General features: G+C 36.9%; 1 long non-coding RNA gene across 2 annotated transcripts in view; it reads left to right on the forward strand.

Annotated features, from left to right (window-relative positions):
* LOC126931271 (uncharacterized) overlaps positions 1-11,663 on the forward strand; it is a 52,556-nt gene extending 40,893 nt beyond the window's left edge. Inside the window, exon 5 of one of the 2 annotated variants that reach the window (XR_007717815.1) lies at positions 11,447-11,663. This is a non-coding gene — a long non-coding RNA (uncharacterized LOC126931271). Of the gene's footprint in view, positions 1-1,306; positions 1,531-11,446 lie in introns of those variants that run through there. The other variant, XR_007717814.1, reaches the window with a different exon arrangement.
* The last annotated feature ends 404 nt before the right edge of the window (positions 11,664-12,067 follow it).

Raw genomic sequence — 12,067 nt, forward strand, 5'->3', positions numbered from 1 at the left:
TCAGGATGAATTTAGTTCAGTTCTTACAGTTCAAGTTCCATAAAGCATTGTAACAACTTGATAGTATATCGCAAGACTGTTAAAATAATCAGTCAGCGTGGTGGTTCATGCCTGTAATCCCAGCATTTTGGGAGGCTGAGGCGGGCGGATCACCTGAGGCTGGGAGCTGGGGACCAGCCTGACCAACATGGAGAAAACCCTGTCTCTACTAAAAACACAAAATTAGCTGGGCATGGTGGCGCATGCCTATGATCCCAGCTACTCGGGAAGGCTGAGGCAGGCAAACCGCTTGAACCTGGGAAGCAGAGGTTGTGGTGAGTCAAGATCGCACCATTGTACTCCAGCCTGGGCAACAAGAGCAAAACTCCGTCTCAATAATAATAATAATAATCAGTCCAAAATCCAGGCTCTCAAGAGTCCTTCTAATCAAATTGTAATTTATTTGTGAGTAGACATAATTTGAAATAATAGATCACATCCTGCATCATCCTGTAAGTGTTGTTATATTTTGCACATTAATATACATGTCCTTTAACTTACTCTATAACAATTGGAGATAGAAATTCTTTGAAACATCACAAATATTTGTTATTAGATTAAATAAATGAACAAATATTTATTAGATCTATTGAGTGATTAAATTTCATTTTATCTACCTGTAAAACAAATTTTCAAAAACAATTTTATTCACAAAATACTCTTTCGCATCAAATGGTCAATTAGACTAAATAATTTTTTTAATAAAAATATTCTAGTAAGTTCAAACAAAATTAATTTGACTGCTTTTTGTCCTGATTGATCGATTAGTCATTTGAGCCAAGGTATTCATATTGATTTCATGTTTAGTTAAAGCCTGTGTCTCCTAGAGTCCGAGTTCTACTAACGTCCGTCTAATAAAATCATTACTTACACAGTCTTAATATACTGAGACTCAAATTATGTAGTACAAAATAATTTAGTCAATCAGATATCTGTGGCTAAAATATGGTATCCTGAAACTTTACATATTTGGAAATTATAGCCTTAACACTTGTAAGACTATTTTAAATAATCACAGAAAATAAAATGTAATATTATGGATATATAACTAAAACCATACATAAAAAAAATTTGCCTCTTTATGCAAAACTTAAGTGATTCTTTGCAAATTTATTTGGTTATTTTTAATATAACTATAACAAATTTTCAAATAATTGACTCAGGTCTGTCTGTACAATATCCAGAATATGTGACTGCCACTCATTTTCCCCATCTTTTTGATTGACAGTTGCCTAGACTAATGCCAATATGATTGGATTAATTCTAGGTTTCAATGCCAACTCTATAAGTAACTGCATTTTTACATTTCTGATACTGTAACAAATGGAAATAGGGAAAACAGTACATCTGAAGCATAGCAAGACATTTAAGATGATTTACCATAAAAACCTCAAGTTTAAGCTTTGAATATCAGCAAAATTAAGATAAGTTTATAAATGATTAAAAATAATTATAACCATTGCTAGTAAGAAAGAAAGTGTTTAGTCATGAACTAGAGAGGTCTACCCTATTCAATATTGTTTCTACCTATGGAGACTTTATAGGCATACTAACAAAATTCTTGATAAGGGATGCGAATTTTAAAATGCACTATATTTTCATATGAAGATGTCAAAATACCTTCAATGTCTTTTGTGCTTGTTGACAAAAAGAGTCAAACTCTAAAATATTTTTAGAGATTTATTTTGAGCCAAATATGAGTGACCATGGCCCATGACAAAGCCCTCAGGAGGTTCTGAGATCTTGTGCCCAAGGTGGTTGGGGTACAGGTTGGTTTTATATATTTTAAGGAGGCATGAGACATCAATCAAATACATTTAAGAAATACATTGGTTTGGTTCAGAAAGGTGGGGCAACGCACAGCAGGGGCTTCCAGGCTGTAGGTAAACTTAAGCATTTTCTGGTTGACAATTGGTTGGGTTTGTCTGAAGACCTGGGATCGATAGAAAGGAAATGTTCAGGTCGGGCACGATGGCTCATGCCTATAATCCCAGCACTTTGGGAGGCCGAAGAGGCAGGTCACCTCAGGTCAGGAGTTTGAGACCAGCCTGACCAACATGGTGAAACCTCATCTCTACTAAAAATACAAAAATTAGCCCAGCATGGTGGTGTGCACCTGTAGTCCCAGCTACTTGGGAGACTAAGACAGGAGAATTGCTTGAACTCGGGATGTGGAGGTTGTAGTGAGCCAAGATCGTGACACTGCACTCCAGCCTAGGTGATAGAGTGAGATGAGAATTGCCTGAACTAGGGAAGTGGAGGCTGTAGTAAGCCAAGATCATGGCACTGCACTCCAGCCTGGGTGACAGAATGAGACTCTATCTCAAGGAAATATTCAAGTTAGGATAAAAGATTGTGGAGACCGAGAGACCAGGGTCCTTTTGAAGTCTTATAGTGGCTGCCCTTAGAGACAGTAGATGACAAATATTTCCTATTTAGATATTTGTTTGTTTGTTTGGAGACAGAGTCTTGCTCTGTCAACAATTCTCCTGCCTCAGCCTCCTGAGTAGCTGGGATTACAGGAGTGCATCACTAAACCCAGCTAATTTTTCTATTTTCAGTAGAGACAGGGTTTCACCATGTTGGCCAGGCTGGTCTCAAACTTCTGACCTTATAAGCCCCACTCACCTCAGGCTCCCAAAGTGCTAGGATTACAGGCATGAGCCACCACGCCTGGCCTCCTATTTAGATCTTTAAAAGGTACTAGACTTAATATCTTAATCTCTTCAGGATTGGGAGGGCCTGGAAGGAAAAGATCTAGCTATGTCAATGGAGATTCTTTACAGACGCAGATTTTCCCCCACAAAGCTTAGCTTTGCAGGGCCATTTCAAGATATGGCAGGGAAACGTGTTTGTGGTAAAATATTTTGATTTTTTTCTTTGTTATGCCAGAGTCAGATTGGAAAGTAAGTCATGATATACAGGGTTAAATAAAACTCATTCTGATGAGAATTTATGGTTTGTGAGAATTTGTGACTCACCAGACCCCTTAGATAGGAATTTGGGCAAAACGAAAAAAAATATCAGAGATGAGTCCTTACGCTGAATCCAATAAATCAGTTGCTAAGACTTCAACTTTTCGCCAACATCAGTCCAATTTAGGTATTGTTCAGAACCAACAATTGACAATAAAAGACTTTAAAATGTAAATGGACATTTTCTAAATGAATAGAAGTACAATATCTCAAACCGAGATGAAGCATGATCACACTCTACTTTCATTGGGAGTTTATGACTGAAGTTTTTATTACAAATGTTGAAGCTTACAGCAAATTACATGGTAAACTGACTTACACAAGGGAAGATTCAAGGCACGAGGCATGTTAATGCTACAGGAGAGAAGATTTGAGGAGGAACCTGAAAAGAATGATTCCTTTATTCTCACAAGAATGAGAAACTCCAGATTGATATAGAAGCCATTTAACAGAAATGTAAATTTTATGAGAAAACAGCTGAAATTACAATATTTATCAAGCTATGTGATAACTTGCTTATTCTGAAGTAGTAGAAGAAATCATGAAAAACTGTTGATAGTGTTCTATGTTTCAAAATATTCTATGCTCTTTAAAGATACATAAATAAACATAACACATAAAATGGGAAAATACACCATGTACAAGTAGTTAATGTTACATAGAGAGCTCAAACTATACATGTTCTAAAATCCTAAGACATAGAATAAAGCAATTACAATGTCTTGTCATAAAGTCCATAATAATATCTAATGATTCTTTGTATTTCTGTGGTTGTTTCCTTTTTTGTTTGTGCTTTTATTTGGGTCTTCTGAGTTTGTTTGTTTGTTTGTTTTTAATATGGCAAAAAGTTTCAGTTTTGTTTATCTTTACCCTCCAAAAAAAAAAAAACAAAAATGCAAAAGTGCTTTTGTTGTGTCACCTCTCTTCTGTATTTTATGATCTCGATTTCATTTATTATTGCTGTCATCTTTATTTCTTGCCTTGTACTAATTTGGTTTTGGTTTGTTTTTGCTTTTCTGGTTCCTCGAGTTACATCATTAGGTTGTTTATTTGAAATATTTCAACTTTGTAACGTAGGCATTTATTGCTGTAGACTTCACTCTTAGTGCCAATTTTACTTTATCTTATAGATTTTAGTATGTTGTGTTTTGATTTTGATTTGTTTCAATATTTTAACATTTCATTCTTAATTTCTTCATTGACCTATAGGTTATTCAGGAGCATGTTGTTTAATTCCCATGTGTTTTTCTAGTTTATAAGATTCCTCTTATTAATTATTAGTAGTTTTATTTTCTATGGTCTGTAAAGACACTGGGTATGATTTCTACATTTTTGAATTTATTCACCTCTCTACGTCCCCAGGAACTTACTCATTCTTACATTTGAGTTGTGGGATATTACTGGTAATAATCTTGGTGATAGATATTTGTTTTTGATTTTCTGTTCTGGGGAGTGAAGCAAGCTTGCTTCTCCACCACCATTTTGGAAAGGAAGAGCACAGATATTCTTTAGAAAGTATGAGAAATTGTTATAAGGTCTATGCTAAGCAATACTATAATACGATTATTGGATTAGTATTAGGAGACAATTCTCCACAGGTCTGTTTTACTTCTGTGCACCTTGTGAACAGAAACAGTGATAGTCTTTGTTCCAGATAATATTTGCAAGGATATTTTTCTAACAAACAGTCTTGGAAGATAGAGATGGTCTTTTTTACTGCTTATAGGGAAAAAGGTGTTTTTCTCCAGGGCAAAAGGCAGTTATGCCCATTGCACATTATAAAACAATTAGATTTCTTAAATTCAGTGTTGTTCTCCTGTAACAGAGCCCATGGCATGTGCAGGTGTCATCTGCCCCTTTTCATGTCACCTATGATATTTGGGATCTGAGGAACTGATATAAGAAAAATGATATGTCCTAGCTATTGCTATTTTTAAGTAATAAACTGTCATTTGTCCCTGACCCAGGAGTCTCATGTGTTCTGCCAGCATCCATGGCAGACTAACGTGTTAGGTTGCAAATAGGGTAAAACCCAAGTTTTTCACATTTGAAATACAGACAATAGAATGTGTTTAGAAAGAACAGGAACTTCAGAATCAGACTATTTCACATTCAAATTTGATCTCTGCCTCTATGTGATCATAGGTAAGTCTAAAAACTTTTCTAAGTCCCAATTTTCTCACCTGCAAAATGGAGGATAATAATGCCTAACTTTTAATATTTATGAGACTATTAACAGAAAGCACAAGTAACATGCTGATATTTTGCCTGACACATAGAAAAATATAATGAATGCCTATCTTTGTCTTTCCCTCTTTTTTTCTTCCCCAAATCTATGTTAGTAATTCTACTCAGGAATATCAATCAGCAGAAGATTAACTTGCAATTTATAAAAGCATTTATTTTGTATTAGTCTCTCTATCACCTGACAGGATGGTCAGCCAAGATCTGCAGCTGCACTGCCTGGCAGGTGAGGCTGTAGCGTGGTCATCTAGTTAAGAGCTTTCTAATCATTAATGAATCAAGTCCAGAAATGTTCCTATATAGTGTTAAGATAATTGGCAACGGCCGGGCGCGGTGGCTCAAGCCTGTAATCCCAGCACTTTGGGAGGCCGAGATGGGCGGATCACGAGGTCAGGAGATCGAGACCATCCTGGCTAACACGGTGAAACCCCGTCTCTACTAAGAAACACAAAAAAATAGCCGGGCGAGGTGGCGGGCGCCTGTAGTCCCAGCTACTCAGGAGGCTGAGGCCGGAGAATGGCGTGAACCCGGGAGGCGGAGCTTGCAGTGAGCTGAGATCCGGCCACTGCACTCCAGCTTGGGCTACAGAGCGAGACTCCGTCTCAAAAAAAAAAAAAAAAAAAGATAATTGGCAAAAGTGTCTGGAGAGAAATGATTGGGCAGCATCTTAGTAAAGCTACTCTGGCAAGTCGAAGATAAGAAGGAAGAATGTATTTGCTCTTTTCTTTTTTTTTCTTTCCTTTTCTTTTCTTTCTCTGCCTGCCCCCTCCCCCTCGCCCCCCCACCGCTCCCTGCCTAGGGGTTTTCTTATCTTAGAAATTTATCTGAGGCAAATTTCTCAGCAAAATTGTCTGAAGCAATTGTCTCTTTCTCTTCTGTCTCATCATTTTCAAAAGACCTGGATATGGTTCAAATGATTCTTCCATCTGTTTCTTCTCATTCATGACCTCAATCCTTTTCCTTAGAGTTATATCTCCCTCGAACACTCATTACTGCCTGGGAACTGACTCAAGGTTGCTTGCCTCCCTCTGAGTTGGTGATCGTGCTGTGCCAGGTTCTCCTGAGAGCAGGGAGGTTGTGCGAGTGCTGTTCTGACAGTTTCCGGGCAACCATTTGTGACTCTCTCTGGGTCTTACTCCCAGAATTCCATGTGTTCACAGGCCAGTTTATGTCATTTGCCTTCTAGAACAAGGCTGGGGCATATTATGTGGAGAAAAAAGTGACCACAGAAAAGAAAATATTTATCAATAGGAAGATAGTCAATTATGTAATATGCCCCTACTGCTAGATGTTTGTTGTTGTTTTCTCAAGTCTATTGCTATCATAAAAAAGTATTGTAATGAATTACCACTTACATATATCACGCTGTATACATGCATAGAAATTAGCAGAATCATTTCTTAGGAGTAGAGGCTGATAAATCAACAGTGAAGGAAGGCATTTTTATTTTAATGGTCGTTCTCAAGTTGTCTCCACAGGGTCTCACTATTTTACACCCGATAGCAACATATTAGAGAAGTTACTTTTTTCACAAACCTGCCAATAGAGTTGTACATTTTAGGTTCTTGTCATGTCTATTATAGGTTAAAAATTATCTCTTGGTATAGTTTTGGGTTTGTTATTCCTTTGTTCTGATCCCAAAATCAGATTTACTCTGAGATTGACTAGGCTTTCATATATTTAAGGGACATCTGTTTTTTTTCTTTTCTTTTAACCTGTAAACATCAGGTTCATATTTGTCCATTTTTCTGTTGGGTGCTGGTTTTCTACTACTTAGTTTTAAGGAGCTTCCATATATTCTCTCTGTGATGTACATGATTTGAGAGTTTCGTAATTTGCTTTGGGTTATAGTGTTTTAATCATCAAAAAGTTGTGCATATCTATGTCTTGTCTATATCTATCGATGAAGTTGAATTTATAAAACTTTTAATGAATTCTGGATTTGAGGTCATAATTTGAAAGGCCTTCTCTCCTCCAAAACTACAAAGATATGACCCTGTATTCTCTTCTAGTATTTATGTGGTCTTGTTTTCTCTTTTAAACTTAATTACCACCTGTCCTGTTGTCTGTAACGTGTGGCAGTCCTCCATTCACTAAATTTGGGGTCTCAGTGAGAAAAGAGTAAATACATAGTATGGAATAAAAATAATAAACATATGAGTTCATTAATTTATTATTTTCAATTTTTTCTTTGGTAAAATAAGGCTTCAACATGTTATGAAAATGAAGGATAATTTCTTGTTGAATTTTTGGATAGTTTGAGAAAGCACAAATATTTTTGGAAGAGTAGATTATATGACGAGCGTCCTTGGTTTCTTCAAAGTAGCTCTTTTTTTTGTGAAAGGCATGATAATCTACTTTCAGACAAGAAAAGACTAGAAAATATTTAACCACATCCAGGTATTTTCTCACTTTAGCATAGAGGAGAAAAATTGAGAACATGGACTTTGCTACCAGGCACTTCTCCCTACTGGCTATGTTACTCTTGGGAAGTCATTTAACTTTCAGCCTCAGTTTCTTTATAGGTAGACTATGGAAAACAATTTTTTCTTCATAAAGTGTAGAGGGTTGCATTACATAAAGTGCTAAGCAAAGTGGCTGGCATATGGTGAAATTCAATTAATAACTATTTTCAGTTATTGAAGTTGAATTTTATTTCATGTCATTTCATAATTTTTTGAAGATTGAAATATGATTAGTAATATAACCATTTATGTTAAGCAGAAATAAAGGAAACACTGAAGCATAAGCTAATATGAATTTTCAAATGTGTTGTCTCATTACACTGATTGAAAATAGTGGCCGGGCGCGGTGGCTCAAGCCTGTAATCCCAGCACTTTGGGAGGCCGAGACGGGCGGATCACGAGGTCAGGAGATCGAGACCATCCTGGCTGACACGGTGAAACCCCGTCTCTACTAAAAAATACAAAAAACTAGCTGCACGCGGTGGCGGGCGCCTGTAGTCCCAGCCACTCGGGAGGCTGAGGCAGGAGAATGGCGTGAACCCGGGAGGCGGAGCTTGCAGTGAGCTGAGAGATCCGGCCACTGCACTCCAGCCCGGGCGACAGAGCAAGACTCCGTCCCCCCACCCCCCAAAAAAAAAAGAAAATAGCAACTCTGGTCTATGAGATGAGGCCTTGGAGATGCTTATCTCTAAAGTATCCAGAAAATAACCTTGAAAGAACTCGCTGGCTGATGACCATAATTTGGCTAGTCCTACATCTTTCTAGTGGAGTCTAAGGTGAAATATACAAATCAAGTGATACATTTTGAAAAAGGCCCTGCTGTGGCAGTATCCTGCGTTTAAAGTATACATCAGGCTTTTCTGGAGACACTTCGAGATGGATGTTTGATGTATAGTGTCACATTTTTAGACATGTCCCCAAGGTTTTATTATTCTGTCTCTTCATTCTTGCACTTTAGCAGCTAGAAATGGCTTTGTTGCTTGAAAATCCTGTGATACCTCTTTACTATAAATTTAGATTTTAAATGCCATTGTTATTTGGTGAAGAAATGTGCAAATCAGCATGTTCTTTTTAAAGTGCATTTTGGCTAAATTATCTTAACATATTTAATAGCTCTTAAACAAAAGGCATGCGTAATAATCACATTCCTATTTTTGTTTATGCTACCTTGCCAAAACTACAGGAGACAATGAAAAGCAACGAATTGTTCTAATCTCTGAATAGTAATAAATACTTTGTTAGTGTGGCTTTTAGAATTTGGCTTAGTTCAAACTACTGTTGGAGAGCTAGAGGTACAGAAATGTGAGTGGTATTAATGAAGCAAATATACATTCACAAATACACAAATAAGTAACACCTGTTCAGACAGTGGCCAATTGTTTTCTGTTGATAGAGCATTTATCTTAGCTGTGGTATTGAAATGTTGGCTAGCAATAAAAATAACACTACTAACTATTCCTACATAGTTGCAAGGAGGTGTGCCAGTTATTACTACTAATAAAGATAGAATGCAGCATTCAGCGTTAACATTCATAAGCTAGGTGAATTTGAAGAAATTAACTGCTGTGAGCTTTAGTTTCTGCATGTGTTTAATGTATGTAACAGTACCTACCTCAAAAGACGGTTGTGAAGATCAAATAAGAATATGCATAAAAAAACTTTTAACCTGTTGTCTAGTATGTAAGTACACAAGTCCAATTTATTAGTATAAAGATAGAAAAAGAAACACGTGCTTATTTTATTGGCACAGAGTCCTAATTTATACCTCTATATTGTCTCTTCATATGAATTTATTTTAGACATGAAGCTTACTGCCATACTTTTATATTTAGAAATTAAGTTGATTTAATTAAAATCAAAATAAAAACCGAATATAAACTCATATTTACAACCATTTTTTTTTTCTGAAAATGTGTTTATATACCTATTTTTTCAGTGCTCCAAGACTTGCAAAGGGTAATTAAAGCTTTAGTCTTTTCTGTAAATAAAAGAGTATGAGTATATATTCTTTGGAGGTTTAAAAAATTCATATACGTTAGGCCGGGCGCGGTGGCTCACGCCTGTAATCCCAGCACTTTGGGAGGCCGAGGCGGGCGGATCACAAGGTCAGGAGATCGAGACCATCCTGGCTAACACGGTGAAACCCCGTCTCTACTAAAAATACAAAAAATTAGCCGGGCGCGGTTGTGGGTGCCTGTAGTCCCAGCTACTCGGGAGGCTGAGGCAGGAGAATGGCGTGAACCCGGGAGGCGGAGCTTGCAGTGAGCCGAGATCGCGCCACTGCACTCCAGTCTGGGCGACAGAGCGAGACTCCGTCTCAAAAAAAAAAAAAAAAAAAAAAAAAAAAAAAAAAAAAAAAAAAAAAAAAAAAAAAATTCATATGTTTATTTTGCAAATACATGTTGTATCTGGAATTTTTATCTAAAATAGGCTACCCACTTTTCAACACTGAAAATCTGTAGAATCAGGTAATGCTCCAACTTAATGTCTTCTGAGTTTATTTTGGGACTGCAACATCCAATAAGATAGCCACTTGCCACTGATGTTTATTTACATTTAAATATAAATTAATAAAATTTGATCATATTTTTAATTTAAAATATTTTTCATTAAATAAATACTATTAGCAATTTAGTGCCTCTGTTGCACTAGCCATATTTCAAATCCTCAATAGTCAGTCACATGTGGCAAGTGGCTATTATATTGGACAGCACGGATTAGAACATTTCTATCATTGAAGAAAATTCTGTTGGCTAGTTTTATCTTACAGAATCTTAGAAACTACTCTATTGCTGATGGGGTAACAGGTACTGACCCTGTATGGCTTAAGATATTTTTACAATGAGACCCCTCCCTCATTTTAAATATAAGATTTTAGATGAATTCCCAAGCTTCTTCTGCATTAATATTAAACTAATTGACATCTGACATTAATGCCGCTATCTTAGTCCAGTGATTCTCAACCTTGACTGCACAATAGAATCAGCGGAAAGATTTTTAAATATCTAGATATCAGGCCGCGGTGGCTCAAGCCTGTAATCCCAGCACTTTGGGAGGCCGAGACGGGCGAATCATGAGGTCAGGAGATCGAGACCATCCTGGCTAACCCAGTGAAACCCCGTCTCTACTAAAAAATACAAAAAACTAGCCGGGCGAGGTGGCGGGCGCCTGTAGTCCCAGCTACTCGGGAGGCTGAGGCAGGAGAATGGCGTAAACCCAGGAGGTGGAGCTTGCAGTGAGCTGAGATGCGGCCACTGCACTCCAGCCTGGGCGACAGAGCGAGACTCCGTCTCAAAAAAAAAAAAAAAAAAAAAATCTAGATATCTAGGCCACATGCTATATGCTATATTAAAGACCAACTAGAGTAGGATCTTTAAGGACTGGCAGCAGTCATCAGTAATTTTTTTTTTTTTTTTAATCTTCTCAGTAATTCCAACATCTGGCAAAGCTTGTGAACTCTGGATCCAGTCACACAGATCTGGTTTTCACATTTGTGACTAATTTTTTCTCATCACTTTGTTATTTTATATTGCAAAGGCACATAGCTGTTACCACACATTGCATGATTTACTGTTTTCTTTTAAGATAATGCTTCCTGTAATTATTTCTCATGCAACATTATTTTCTGACATATTGCTTAATTTTTATTGTTATTTTTATTTCAAATCAGAAATTTTGTTTTCTAGGCACTTTTCTCATTCTCACTGCTTTTGTGCTTTTCAGGTGATGGTGAACAAAAGTTAATATAATACATCGAAATCGGCAACAATAGAAAAAAATGATACAAAATGATGTGGAGTAAAATAAAATGACCCTTTACTACCCTTCTTCCAAATGCTTATAAAAAGATGAGAGTTAAGGTGCTTTTGCCCTAGAGCACACCTTTTATTACATGCATAATAATTCCTCACTTAAAAGTGTATAAATGTGGGAACTTTTGTATTGGCATCCTTCCAACAAAAATGATTTTTTAGGAAAAATTTTAAAACTACCTGATGATTTGAAGAAGGCTCATGGTCCAAAAAAGAGCTTATATTAGGAATTTCAGGCAAATGCTATTATAACATTTTCTTAAAATAACAGGTAAGGAAAATCTGTGGATGGTGGTAATTGAGAAATACAATTTGTTAAATAACATTTTAAGGCTGATGCTGTAGCTCACGCCTGTAATCCTAGCCCTTTGGAAGGCCTAGGCAAGCAGATTATTTGAGACCAGGAGTTCGAGATCAGCCTGGCCAACAAGGCAAAACCCCATCTCTACTAAAATAAAGATTAGCTGGGAATGGTGGTGGACACCTGTAATTCCAGCTACTCGGAGACTGAGGGCATGAGAATTGATGGAAC

The sequence above is a fragment of the Macaca thibetana genome, chromosome 11, assembly GCF_024542745.1.
Source record: "Macaca thibetana thibetana isolate TM-01 chromosome 11, ASM2454274v1, whole genome shotgun sequence".
Classification (NCBI taxonomy): Eukaryota; Metazoa; Chordata; class Mammalia; order Primates; family Cercopithecidae; genus Macaca; species Macaca thibetana.